The sequence below is a fragment of the Trichosurus vulpecula genome, chromosome 4 (assembly GCF_011100635.1).
Source record: "Trichosurus vulpecula isolate mTriVul1 chromosome 4, mTriVul1.pri, whole genome shotgun sequence".
In the NCBI taxonomy this organism is placed as follows: Eukaryota; Metazoa; Chordata; class Mammalia; order Diprotodontia; family Phalangeridae; genus Trichosurus; species Trichosurus vulpecula.
The window spans coordinates 23,453,993-23,468,874 of NC_050576.1; the positions used below are offsets into that span (position 1 = coordinate 23,453,993).

Consider the following 14,882-nt stretch of genomic DNA (forward strand, 5'->3'; position numbering starts at 1 on the left):
CAAGGAAGTTGGCCCTAAGTTTTTGTGGTCCACTGCTATGAATTAAATGTAAATTGAAAGAGCAACTGTTTCCTCCTCTGGCTTGACATCTGTTGCTCTAGACATGATTCTCATTGCCCTTTTCTTAGGTGTTATGTCCTATTTCAGCTGATTATTTTAGTTTTAGAAACTCCGTATGTGTGATTTGGTGTCACCAGTGTCCTCATCTGGAAAATGAAGCTTGACTAAGATGAACATTAAGGTTCCCTCCAGATAGAAATCTAGGATTCTACAAGACTCATGCAGCCATATGAGTTTGGGCAAGCTTGAGGTTTCAGCTAAATGGATCTCATTGGCCCTCTGTGGTCTGGAATCATGCAGTCCTAAACTCTTGGAATTAGAAGGAATCTCCAGAGACCAAATAAAATCCAGAGAGTCCAGATCTCAGCCTTCCAGCATGGGACTAGGAGGTGGGAAGCCTGGGCTCTGCCTCTGTCTCTGTCTCTGTTCTGCCTCTGTCTCTGCCTCTGTCTCTGTCATTGACTGCTTAGGCAGACTTGGGCAAGTAGCTTTCCCTCATCTGTAAACTGAAGAGGTTGGACTAGATCATAAGATTCCAGCTGGAAGAGACCTCAAGGATTATCTAATTTAATTCCTGCTTTTTGTGGAGGAGGAAACTGAGGCAGAGGTTAAGTGACTAGCCAAGGGCATGCAGGTGAGAAGCGGTGGAGCCGAGATTTGAATTCAGGCCCTCTGACTCCAAAGCCAGTGTTCTTTCCATGGTACCATGATAACTCCTAGAGTGAGTCCATGGCCTTCAGCCCTACAATGCTCAATTCAAAACCCTAAAACACAATGGTAATAGGTCTCTAATTGAGATCATCAGTTGTGCCTGATGCCAGCCAATGGGAGAGAGTATGGGAGGAATGGGAGGTTGGCTCTGCCGCCCAGACTAGCACCGAGTTCAGATCCTGACTCTAACGCTTCCTAGACTGGGTGAGAACTTGAGCCAGTCACCAAATGCCTCTAAGTCTGTTTTCCTTGTCTGTCAAATGAGGGAGAGAATTGGGCAGTGGGTAGTGTACCTGGGCCATCTCTACGGGTGGAAACTGAACTAGAGGACAGAGGCAAAGCTGGGAACAGAATGAAGGGACTTCTTTGTCTAAGATCCTTGGACACGACTTGCCTTTGGGATGGAAGGAGAGGGTAAAGAACAGAACACCTGTGAGATCACTAGAACAGGAAGGTCCAGAGGAGGAACCTCCCTCTGCCAAGGCAAAACAGAGACTTCTCTGGCATTAAGAGTCTTAAAAAGTTGCCTTGGCCCCTGACAAGTCAAGTGACTGGCAGGACTTGAACCCAGATCTTCCTTATTCTAAGGCAATGCTTTTGAGATAAATCAAATAAATGCTCTGTATAAATTTTTTTCCCAACACTCCCTGCCCCCTTTTGTTTTTTCTGACCAACAGTGGATTTTCCATTTCGATGCCCAATCTAGGTAAGTGACAGTTACTTTTCTTGGGTTTCCATAAGTATGTTAGGAGATGATGGAGTGGGGGAAGGGAAAGGGGAAGTGAGTCCCACCCTAAAAAACTTGATGCCCAAAAGCAGAAAGTTACCAAACAGATCAATGAGGGAGGGCGCTTCATTTTACAAAAGTCTTCCTCACCTCACCGAGGCTGAATATGGTTTGAATCTCGCCAATCTGCTTTTGAAACAATGAAGACATTGGTGTTTCCTGACTGGGTGCAGAAAGTGAGTCCTCACAGCCAGTCCGTAGTGCGGCACAGTGGGCAGAGCATTGGCGCTGAAGATCCCAGCCAAAATCCGGACTCTGAGACTTATTTGTCTTGTGATCCGGGACAAGTCACCTAACTGCTAGGGGTCTCAGTTTCCTCATCTGTGAAATGAGGATGATAAGAGATCTTAGGATTAAATGAGATAATGTATGGATTGATAAAGTTTAAGGATTGTGGTACAGCAGACGCAACACTGACATTGAAACGAGAACCTGCGTTTGAATCCCATCTCTGATATTATTTTTTTTGGAGGAGGGAAGGCAAGGTAATTGGAGTTAAGTGACTTGCCCAAGGTCACACAGCTAGTAAGTGTGTCAAGTGTCTGAGGCTGGATTTGAACTCAGGTCCTCCCGACTCCAGGACTGGTGCTCTACTCACTGTACCACCTAGCTGCCCCCCGATATTATTTCTTGCATGACCTTCCACGGGCTTCATTTTCCTCATTTTTTAAAATAAGGAGGTTGCACAAGGTAGCCTCCCAGGCCTCTTCAGCCTCTATGTCCATGTTCCTATGGATTGTCCTATAAACATCACTTATCGAAATGGCGCTGGTGATAGTGATGATGGTAATGACAACTTGGAATTGTCAGAGAAGCGCTTCAGGACCTGGAAGGCCACATGTGCCCTTCAGGCTTACAGGTTCCCCACCCCTGGTTGGTTCTCTCTGTCTCTCTCTGCCTCTCTCTCAATTTCTGTCTCTGTCTCTCTCTCTTACTCTAGGTATATACATATACATATACATACAAACACATATATGAACATACATAATATATACACATATATAATTTACATGTACATATACATATGGTAAGAGAGAGCTTCAGTTTTCACCTCTTAGTGAAAATTGGGGCAGACATGTGTCATCATACACTTACACACCATCTGAAAGAACGATAGTTTTATGCATTTGTACCTAAGAATTTCTCTTTTTGCCTGCCGTTGTCTTCGTCCCCATTGCTTAGCACAGCGCCTGGCACATAGTAGGTGCCTAATAAATGTTTATTGACTAACTGATGATTTTCATCTCCTTTTGATTCTAGAATTTAAGCCTCAGGACAATGTCTACGATGATGTGGCAGTGGAGAGGAAAGATTACAAGTATGTTCATTTTGCTCTTTTGCTAGCCACGTGTCCCTCAGCTTTAATCCAGCTTCTCAGTGTGGGTCGGGCATATTGAGAGACATGCCAGTTCTTAAGTCAGCTGAGGACAGACAGCGCGGTACAGGGGGAAATGCCCTGGATTTGGAATCTTGACTGGATTATTAGCTGTATGACCTTGGGCAAGTCGCTTAACATACTATGGCAGGTTTCCGTTTACTCATATATGAAATGAGGGGTCAGACTAGGTGAGCTATAAAGTGTCATTCAGCCCTAGCTCCCATGTGAGTCTTCTAGTGCTAATACACCTGCCTGCGCCTCTGGTCTAATCCTCTCCTGCCTTTTTCTAGGACCTGGAGGTCTTCTGCCTTCTCCTCTCATATTATCTCTCTCAATTGGCTTATTCCCATCTGTCTACAAATATTTCGTTTCTCTTTAATCTTCCATTAAAAAAATTCTTTTCTGAGACCTTCTTCACCACCTAGCTACTCCCATGCCATCCCTACATGGCCAAACTTGACAAAACTCTCTTTACTCTTTCCTCCACGTCCCTCCTTGGAATCTAGCTTGTTCCCCTAGTGTTTCAACAATCTGGCTAGCAGCTGTTCTGGGGGTGAAAGACCAACAGCAGCCCAACAATAAGCACTGCCAAAGCCTAGGTTCTTTTGATCTGCTTTACTAAGGAAAGCAACGTTAAGGGGTAAACGAGCTTATTTTAATCTAGCATACAAATATCACTCACTTAGTTCAGGGGAAAAAGCCAGCACCCTGAACCTCAGAAAAAAATACAAAGTACAAACATCGACAGACAGACCTTGTCTGATTCAAATCCCAATACATAGTTACCAGAGTTTAACAAAGTCCCAACATCCAGGTTACGATCTGGAGGGCTCTTAGCTACAGCTGCCCAGAATCGCCACATCACCACACCACCACCGCACCACCACGAGTGATAGCCCTGCGCAAATAGCTCTGTCTTCTCTTCTTATGCCATTTCAGACGTCATCAAATGTCATCTGAATGACCAGAACTTAGGCTCCTATGATTGGTTCTTGAGTTAGCACCTCCCCTTAGTACGCTAGGAGCTTCACACCCACATAGGCTTAGCACCTAATAGGGGTTTGGGCCTGGGGTAGCACCTAGGAAGACTCAGTGAAATACACTGAATTAATCAAAGGAAACAAAAGCCAAACTCTTCAAGGGCACTTGGTTGAACTGAGTACTAAGAAGAGCCCATTTTGCTTACCAACACACTTAGCTCTCTATTCAAATAGCTTCTGAAAGGTCCCCAGTAATCTCCTAATTAACAGAGCAGCTAGATGGTACACTGGATAGAGCACTGGGAGTGGAGTCGGGAAGACCTGAGTTCAAATCCAGCCTCAGACACTTACTAGCTGTGTAGCTCTAAGTAAGTCATTGAACCCTGTTTACCTCAGTTTCCTCATCTGTAAAAATGAGCTGGAGAAGGAAATGGCCAACAACTCCAGTATCTCTGCCAAGAAAACCTCAAAAGGGGTCATAGAGAGTCAGACTCGACTGAAATGACTGAACAACAATGGTCTCCCAATTGCCCCATTAAATGGCCTTCATCTAGCACTTCTCCTCCATCTCTTTGTAGTCCTAGCCCCAGCTCCCTCCTCTTGGATGTTCTCCCCACCCCTGGCTTTAGGAGACACAGCCCTTGCCTTGTTCTCCTTTAATTTGGCTGATTCTTTTCCGCTCTTTTATTGTCTCCTCATCCTCCATCAATAACCTATCCTTCTTACAGCATGGCTCTAACATTCATGAAGCCGGGAGGCTACGACCAATCCCTCTATTTCTATCCAAACTGTCTTGATGACTACTGCTTTGGAGTGTAGTGTGAGATCTGTTATGGCTAGCTATCTCCATGAACAAAGAGGCCATGACATATCTAAACTTTATACCTCACTAGCCCGGCTGTAAAAGTCTGCATACCATAGGTCCTTAAAATAGCGGTTGAATGGAACTAAGTTAATGTAGACCCTCTCATTGCTGGATGGCCATAATCATTAGGACATTCTCTCTTCTGTGGAGCCAAAACCTCCCTCCCTACAACTTCCTCCTATTGGTCCTCATTAATTATGTCCTTGGGTGCCTGTGTCTATCTAATCTTCTTCAAATAGCTGAAGTCAGGGATTCTTGTCTGGCCATGCTCTCTGTGCTCAAGATTAGTCATTTTTAAAAATCAGATTGCTTACCTTGTTTTCATTCTCTTTTCCCTTTTCAGAGAAAAAGAGGAGAAAGGGAGACACTGGAAACCAAAATGTCTGATGATGAAAGGAAATAAAGGCAAAATTCCTGAGGAACCAGAAAGGTAACGGACAACGTCCACCTCCATCCCGCCTGGGGTCTTACTCTTTCCAAGGGTCTTCTTGATGTAGCCTTTTGAATGAACAACAACCCAAGCTCTATGATAGGAAGCCCATCAAATGTGTTCCTTCATCAAAGACTCTTTGTTAAGAGTGTGCACAGCCCAGGGCTAAGTACTAGGCACCAAGCATGTTGCTACAGAGGAGATGCCAAGTTTAGGTGAGACTCGGTCCTTACCCTCATGGAATGGACAGTCTCAGAGACTGTTAATGAATGGATTGCTGAGATTGAGGGGGATCATTTTCCCCCTTCTCCATTAGAACTTAATGAAACTTTAAAAAAGAGACAGTGAAGTTAATTAAATATTTATATTAAATGCCTACTATGTATTGTCATGGGAAAGAGGAACTCTACACATCCTGACCTGGGAGCAATGGGAGGAAGTACATTTAGGCTTGATGTTAGAGATGTGCTGCTCCACGATGTAGCGGATTCCCTCCCAGCACATGTCTCCAAGCACTCTGGATGGACACTTACTTGTTGGCTACATTGGGTTATATATGAGACCGCATGGCCAAAGCGTCCCTTCCCACTCTGCTTCCATGAGAGGCTTTATGGTGTGTGCTGGTAATGCAAGGACAGATGGGTTGGACGCAGTGGGCACTGGGATTGGTCACTTCCCACTAGGAAAGTCTTTGCTTCTGGGAGGGAAGCCTCCATGGAAGCAGTGGCCCTTGAGTTAAGTCTTTAAGTGGGGATTTCAAAAGATGGAGAGTGGGGTGAGTCTCCTCTGGCAGCAGGGTCAGAATAAGTGAGAAGAGGGGAAAGGAATTAGTTTGTTTGGAATATGGTGTACATAAAGAATTGTGAGGGATAAAGCTGGAAAGGTAAGTTAAGACCAGACTCCATAAAGGGCAGTGTAGTATAATGAGGAAAAAAAAACAAGATCCCTGGGTTCAGGGAGCCTCTGTTTGAATCCCTGCTCTGACACAGAGCAGCAGAGGAATGAGGATTTAGAGCTGAAAGGAATGTTGGAAGATAATCTACTTCAACCTCTTCATTTTACCTATGGGGAAACTGAGAATCAGAGAGGGCAAGTCACTTGCCCAATGCCACACAGATAGTAAGTAACCAAGGCCAGACTTGAATGCAAGTCTTCTGAGTCCAAATCTAATGCTCTCCCCACCCTACTCCTGTGGCCTGGGCAAAGTCCCTTATAACCTCTACAAGCCTCATCCTTAAATTAGGGAAAGTAATACTTGAAATACCAACCTCATGGAGTTGTTTTGAGCAAAGTGTTTATAAACTGTCAAGGACTCAGAAATGGGGGCTGTTACTTTTATCATCTCATATACTGCTATATTTATTGGTAGACAATAGGGAGCAAATGAGGATTCTTGAGCTGCAGAGGGATATGATCAAATACTGAAGATGAAGATGACTCAACAACTATACCAGCCAGTCACCTGACATTTTATTAAACACCTACTATGTGCCAGGTACTGTTCTCCTCACTGAGGATTCAAAGAAAGGAAAAAACAAAACAGGAAACAATCCCTACTCTCAAGTACCTCGCAGTCTAATGAGGGATAAAACAAGAAAACAGCTATGTACAAACAAGATGTATATGGACTAAATTGGGCATAATCAATAGAAGGAAGGCCCTAGAATTGAGAAGAATTGGGAAAGGCTTCTTGTGAAAGGTGTGATTTTACCTGGGACTTGAATCCATGTTATTCAAAGTGATGTGAAAGGCAAATTGGAGACAGGCATAGATTGGAAGCAGGCAGACTAGTTAGGAGGCTATTGCCTTTATCTAGATGGGTAGGTGAGATGAGCTGGGGGCCCTGAACCAGCGTGGTTGTTTTCATAGTAGAAAAGGACCAGATGTGAGAAATATTGAAGAGGGTAATTGACCAGATCTGCATTGTAAAGTGAGGAATGAGGAAGAGTCCAAGATGGGTCTGAGGGTTTGAAGCAGGATAATTGGGATGCTGGTGGCACTACCATCAAGAGAAGTAAGGAAAAGGGGTAGTCTTGGAGAGGCAGATAAAGGTTCACTTTGAGACATGTTGAATTTATAGTATCATTAGATTGTTAGATATTAAAAGGGCTGAAGCTGGGTATAGAGGTTTGAGAATCATCTCCATTTCTATTAAGTGCTGACTGTGAAATAATTTAATTGATCCACAAGCATTTATTAGACACCTACTGCGTGTAGAAATTCATGGAAGTGCATGAGATCCCTAAGGGATAGTGCAGAGAGAGAAGAGAAAGGAGGCAAGGTCAATTCCTTGAGGAGCACCTACATTTAAAGAGAAACGGGAGATGACCAAAGATGGAAAGAGGAGAATGAAGGGAACCATGCAAGGGGAGTATCCAAAAGCCCAGGAGGTGGGGGAAGGGCTTTGAGCTCATCAAATATTGCCAAGAGGTCAATGAGGTTGAAGGGAGGAATAAAGGCCATGGCAATCAGCAGTAAGGAAGCCATTAGTGATTTGGGAAATTATTGTAGCAGAGCAAGGGAAGAGGGGGATGGTTAAAAAGTCAAATTATAAAGATCTGAGCAGTGAGATAAGAAAGAAAAGCTACTGACTGAGGACTTAGGCAGTAAAGGGAGAGAGGACAGTGGCTAGAGGAGGTCACAAAGTCAAGAGGATTTTTTTTGATGGTGAGAACTCGGTATGCTTGTAGGTGAGGGTGAAGGCTAGTTGGGGGGGGGGGGGAAGAGATTAAAGATGCAGAAGAGGAGACAAAGGGTCCTCAGAGGTCATTGAGTCCATGACTGACCTGAGGCATGAATCTCTTCTACAGCATTTCTGGGGGACAGAGCCAGGTGAAGGCATTGGTGTTCCCCAGGCAAGATTTGGAAAGATTTGTCCCTTGTGTGCCTGAAACCTTCACAGTATCACACATGACTTGACACCACAAAATAAATACCTGCATATTGTGAAGGATGGATTTTCTGTTTGTTTGCATTTCTAAAAGGCAGCATTGTGGAGTGGTGGACAGAGACAGACTTGGAGTCAGAAACACTTAGGTTCAGATTCCACTTGATACTATAGCTGTATGACCCCAAGTTAGTCACTTAACTTCCGTTTCTCAGAAAACTCCCTAAAGTAGAAAATATTAACCTTTTAATTTCATAGACACTTTAGACAGTCTGGTGAAACCCATGGATCTCACTTCAGAACAATGTATTTTTTAGTTCATAGGATTCCAAAGAAAATCAGTATATTGAAATAAAGTTCCCTAAATAGTTTAAACACAAATTCAGGGACCCCAGGCTAAGGGTCCCTACTCTAGTTCATCTCCAAAATCCTAGATAAGCTGTGATTTCTACTGGTAGAAGGAGCTTCCATACTAAGAGCTCCACATGCTGATTAATGTAAACCAGGCCTAAACTATGCCAGCCCAGTAATTCAGGCTAGCAGATCATAATGCAATGCGTGATAAATGGAACAGAAACCAACTTTATAGATAAGATATTTTAAAATGATTTAAATTCAAAATAAAGCCTTTCTCCCCTCTTCCTTCAAAGCCACCACAACAAAGAGTCAGCTAGGTCAAAAAGCCTGGAGAGCTGCAAAGGCTCAGCTGAAGCTTCTGACCCTAGTTCTCTTGTAACTGGGTCTTTTTCTACTGGAGGTGGCAAAACCCTCCCCACTGCCCCCTGAAAGAATCAGTCCAGCAGGTCCCCCATCTAAAGCCACAGCCAAGCAAGGGAGGTACAAGAGTGAGGAGGCAGGGCATGAACAGAACCTTGCTCCTACCTTCTGAAGGAATCAACCTGCTCCATTGTTGGGCAACTCCGTTCATTAAGAAGTCTTTTCCTCTACTGAGTCCAATTCTGTCTCCCAATAGCTTCCCTTCATTGTCTTTATTCTGTCCACTAGACCACAGAGAACAAATCTGTTAACCAAAAGAATAGCTGTCCCGTCCTCCCAGGGTCCCCTTGTTTCTAAGCTAAACATGTCTAGCACCTTTAGCTGATCCTCCATAGTATATACATAATATGGAATCCATTCCCCTCCCCACACTGGCTATTGTCTTGATGTGTTCCATCTTGTCAGAATAATCAAAATCAAGCCCTCATGTGAAGATGGTGTATTATAGTTGGCTAAGCATTTTCTTCCCCCAAACCCATGAAACAGAACAGGCACATTCTATATTCAAACTCAAAATTCAATTCAGTTACAATCTATTAAGTATCTACTATGTGTCAAGAACTGTTCTCAAGAAGCCATCATTCCGCTGGGGGAAAACACATATACGGAAAAGGAGTTTATCACATATAGACAGAGCAAACAGTAAGTGGGCAGTTGGGGGGTGCCATAGTGCAAAGAGCACTGAACTTGGAATCAGGAAGACATAGTCATGAGTTTAAATACAGCCTCTGATTCTTACGTGTGACCCTGAGCAAGTCACTTCATCCTATTTGCCTCAGTTTCCTCATCTGTAAAATGAACTGGAGAAGGAAATGGCAAACCATTCCAGTATTTCTGCCAAGAAAACCCCAAATAGGCCATTGAGAGTCAGACACAACTAAAACAACTCAATAACAACAACAACAAAATACTAGTTTGTGGCATGAGGGAAGAAAGCATTAACTCCATTGGACAAAATAGATATAGAGGCTAGAAAGGGTTAGGTGACGCGTCCATGGTCTCAGCCAAGATCCCCGGTCTGACTTGGCAGTTCTCAGGCCAGTGGTCTTCCTCAAGCACCATGTTGCTTGATGCTCTGTCCGCCACGGCATAAACCTACCTGAAGGTCTGACCTAAATGATCATTTTTTGAGAGAAATGCAGAACCAGCTTTATAGTTCTATCCCCTGGCACGCTTGGTGGATATTTTTGAGGTGGGATGTTCGAGCTATTTGGGAAGTAGACATGTTACCTACTCCGTTGCTAGAGCCAGGAGCAATCTCTCAGTGACTTTGTTATAGAAAAGCTTCTCATGCAAGTTATCTTCCAAACAGTTTGGTGGCTCTGATGGCTGCTCTGTGAAATGATGCCGAGAAGAACCCATTGGGGAGCCCCATGGGAAGGGATCCTATGCCTGGCCAAAGCAAACACAGACTTGGAAGATGGCATAGAATCCCCTTTTCCTGAAGTTTATTTTCTCTGGGCTCAGACTTGATGTAATTTATTTTTCCTGGGGTGGTAAGATGGATTCATGCATTGGAAAAGCAATTTTCCATTTTAAATTTTAAATGCCCTAGTCATTGAGGTCTCTGTATTTATGTATTTATACCAAAGAACAGCTAGGCATTCACAGAGTGGGAGGAGGGTATACCTATGCTGTGCCTAAAAGGCAAAAGGCTTTAAAGAAACAAGCACTTCATTGATTATATATAGACAGGTTCATTTTTTAGTCATGTCTGCCTTTTCATGGCAAAAGATTCTGGCAATGATATTGGAGTGGTTTGCCATTTCTTTCTCTAGCTCATTTTACAGATGAGGAAACTGAAACAAACAGGGTTAAATGACTTGCCTAGAGTCACCCACCTAGTAAGGGTCTGAGGCCAGATTTGAACTCATGAAGATGAGTCTTTTTGAATCCAGGCCAGGCACTCTATGCACTATAGCACCCCCTAGGTGCCCCTAGAGACAGGCTACCAGCATGTTTATCTGACATCAGAAAAACACCCAGATAGCTTAGAAATGTGGAAGAGAACTGGATGAAGAGGTGATTGGGTTTTAGTTTCAATTTTGCTACATTCTTCTTATTTGCCATGACTTTGGGCATGTCATTTCCTTTTTGGCCTCACTTTTCTCTTCTGAAAAAAATGAAAGGGTTGGACAGAGTTTCCTTATAACTCTAAAGCTCAGTTTCTAGTAATGTGGGGGGGGGAAGCAAAAAAAATACAACTCTTCAATTTTAGAATTGATAGACGCTTGAACAGAGAGATTCTGTATCTTATGAGATGATACTTTGTAGCTCAATGAACTTCTCTGAACTTCAGTTTCTTCATCGGTAAAATGGTGATAATGCTAGTAGCTGTACTACTCATAGGGCCATTCAAATGACAATGAGAGATGATCAGAGAGGGAAGGCACTAGCATTAAGGCTGATTGGGAATGGCTCCTTGTAGGAGTTGAGATTTCAGCTGAGACTCAAAGGAAGCCAGGGAAGCCAGGAGGCAGAGATGAGGAGGGAGAAAATTAGAGGCGTTGGGAACAGCCAGGGAAAATACAGAGTTAGGAGACAGAGTGTCTTGTTCAAGGAACAGCAAGGAAGCCAGAGTCACTGGATCTGTAAAGGAAGGTATCAAAAGATGGTTAGAAAGGTAAGAAGGAAATGGGTTGTGAAAGGCTTTAAAAGCCAAATAGAGGGTTTACATTTGAGCCTGGAGGTAATAGGGAGCCACTGGAATTTACTGAGTAGAGGGCTGACATGGTCAGACCTGATCTATAGGAAGCTCACTTTGGAATCTGGACAGCTTGGAATGGGGAGAGAACTAAGGCAGGAAATATAACCAAAAGCCTGCATCGGAGCAGTGGGTGTGCAAGTAAAGAGGATGAAGATGAGAGCTTCTGTAAAGACAGAAAAGACAAGATTTAGCGATAGATCGGACAGGGAGAGTGAATGGGAAAAAGGAGTCGAGGATGTCCCCCAAGTTGAAAGCCTCGATGAGCAGGAGAATGGTGGTGCCCTGGATAGTTAAAGGGACAATGAGAAGAGGGAAAGCTTTGGATGGAAAATTGAATTCAGTTTTTAATATGTTGAGTTTAGATGCCTATGGTATATCCAGTTCATAACGTCAAGAGGCAGTTGGTAATGGGACATCGAAGCTCAGGAGAGTTGCAGCTGGGTATGTAGATCTAGGAATCAATCTGAACCCATGGGAGGTAATGAGATCTTCAAGGGGAAAAGTATAAAAGGAAAAGAGGGCCCAGGACAGAACATTGGGGGCATTCATATTTAGTGACATGACCTAGATAAAGATCTAACAAAGGAGACTGAGAAGGTGCAGTCAGATAGTTAATCAGGAGAGAGTGGCATCATGAAAACCTAGAAAGGAGAAAGTGTCCAGGAGAAGAGGGTGATAAACAGTGTCAAAGGCTGCCAAGAGGTCTATGAGAAGAAGATGGAGAAAAGGTCATTGGATCTGGCAACAAAGAGATCACTTATGAGTACAGTTACCATTAAATGATGTTAGAGGCTTTAGTATCAAGTGAGAGGAAAGTAGAGGCACCAGATATAGCTTTCTCAGGGAGTTTAGCTGAGAAAAGAAGGAGTTACACAGTGAGTGCCAGCAGTAACAGGGGTGTCAGTAAGAATAGAGAAACACAGGAGTGTTTTTAGGCAGCAGGGAAGGCAGAGAGGGAGAGAGAGAGAGAGGGAGAGAGAGAGAGAGAGAGAGAAAGAGAGAGAGAGAGAACGAGAGCAGATTAGAGAAAAAGTGGGATTGGTAGTGGTAGCAATCTCCTGGAGAAGACCCAAAGGATGGAAACAAGGTTGGATGCAGATGGGATTACCTTGTTCACCTCTTCATGAGAGACAGGAGTGAAGGAGGAAATAGTGGTGGAAGATGCCCAAATGATGTGAGATAAAGGGAAGTAAGGATGGATGGCATGACTTCTACCTATCCAGCAAGCGGACAAGCCAAGACTTAAATTTGCATCTTTGGGGCCAAGCTAAGGGCCCTTTGCCCATCCACTCACTAGCCCAAAGAGCTCCAGCCCTGACAGGCCAGAGGCTGGATGGCCAGTTCCACACAGCAAGGCACCAGTCAGTTTGAGATTTGGTGTCTCTCTCCCACCTAATCTGACACTCGTTTCTACTCCTCCTCCCTCCCTCCCTCAAACTGCAATATTTTTCCAGGTCATGAAGCAAAAGCCACATTTATTCAAATGAGCAAGAGGGAGTTAGAATTTCTGTCCCCACAGACAGCCATGTGAAAAAATTATTAAGCTAAAAAAAGAATAAAGGCACAAAATTGAAGCTATCAATAGGCATCAAAAAATCCATTTAAATAATTGTGAAGGGAAGGAAAGATTTTAAAATATTTCTTTCATTAAGTTTCTTTTATTCTACATTATTTATTCTACAGTATCTAAGTACCAGAGGATGCTTCTTGTTTAACTCTTTTTTTTTTCTTAAAAAGAATTAAGTTTTTTGTCCAAAGTATGGTTTGCTTGTTTTTTCATTTGGTTGGTTTTTGTGTGAAGGGTTTTGTGTTTGATTTTCTCTCAAACAATCTACATGTTTGTTTGTTTGCTCTACATGCCTTATTCAGCTATAATAGCCATTTCTGCTAGTTTTGGGGTGTATATTTATAATAACTATCTGGCATTTACATGATGCCTACTATGTGCCAGGCACTTTACAGACATTATCTCATTTGATCCTCACAGCAACCTTTGGAGGTAGGAGCTGTTAACAGATGAGGAAACTGAGGCAAACAGCAGTAAAGTGACTAACACAGCCTGTGTCAGAGTACAAATTTGAACTCTGGTCTTCATGTCTGAAGGCTCAGTGCTCTGTGCACTTTGGCACCCCCTAGCCCACAAAGGACTATATTTCACATTGCTTTAAAGGGGAGGGGCTTTATTGAGTTTTCGACACAACTTTGTCCTCCCAAAATGGGGGGGATTTCATCATTCTTGGCGCTCCATCTGCTGCAGCAGGCTACAAGGTCTCCATGGTCAGTGCGCTGAAAACACACAGAAGATCCTAGGTCTGGAGCCAGAAGGGATCCCCAGCATCATCTTGTCCAACCCTCCTATTTTACAGATGAGGAAACTGAGTCCCAGAGAGGTGCACTGTCACACAGCATCAAAGATTTGGTGCTTCCAGGAGCACCAGAGGTCATTTAGTCCAAGCCCCTGCCCCACTTTACAAAGAAGGAAATTGATTCCCACAGACACGGGGTGACTTGTCTCATTTGCTGACAGACCTTTCAGTGACGAGCTTCTTAGCTAGGTTGGTTTTTAAAATTACCCTAAACAAATCACTTAGCTTCTGTTTCCCTCAGTTTCCCCATCTGTCAAATGGAGATCATAATAATACTTACCTCCCAGAGTTGTAAAGATCAAATGACATAGTACTCGTAAAGGGTTTGGCACTGGGTTAGAAGAGGAATTAGTTATTATAATTATCATGACCTATTTCAGGGAACCTATGAGAATCCTCCCTAATCCAGGAGGGCTTCCAGAGCTTGCGTTCCTCTGATAGAGCCTCTGGGAGCACCAAGAGGCATCCCAGGAGGCCCCGAATATAGGAACCAGATGGTAGTTAACAAAACCATCCACTCACTGCTTGCATGAGCCTTTCTTTCTGCAATTTGTCTCTTAGACTCCTCTTCAGAAACAAGAAACCCAACCTGGAAAAGCACAAGATTGAAAAAGAAGAAAAACTGTTTAGAGAAAGATTTGAGGTATGTTGACCCTTTATGGAAAATGATGCCCCAACATGCAAAGGATCTGTGGGTGAGGAACTTGCAGCTTCCGTGAGAGATGACCCCAGAGGAAGTCCTAAGGAAGTCCTTGACAGAGGCTGTGACTTGCCAAGGGTCCTTGCCTGCAGTATTAAGGATGGTATTTGTACCCAGACCTTCTGGACTCCAAGATAGCATTACGTGGCATTGCCTCTGTATATGAAAAGTTAGCACTATTAAAAATAGTTCTGAATAACTGACGTATCCATGAATAGATAGAAATGATATGTA

General features: G+C 43.5%; 1 long non-coding RNA gene across 1 annotated transcript; it reads left to right on the forward strand.

The window, feature by feature from the left end:
* The first annotated feature begins 2,802 nt into the window (after positions 1-2,802).
* On the forward strand, positions 2,803-14,552 carry LOC118849170. Its single transcript, XR_005010287.1, has 3 exons — positions 2,803-2,876; positions 5,125-5,211; positions 14,510-14,552. It is a non-coding gene; the product is annotated as an uncharacterized LOC118849170 (long non-coding RNA).
* The last annotated feature ends 330 nt before the right edge of the window (positions 14,553-14,882 follow it).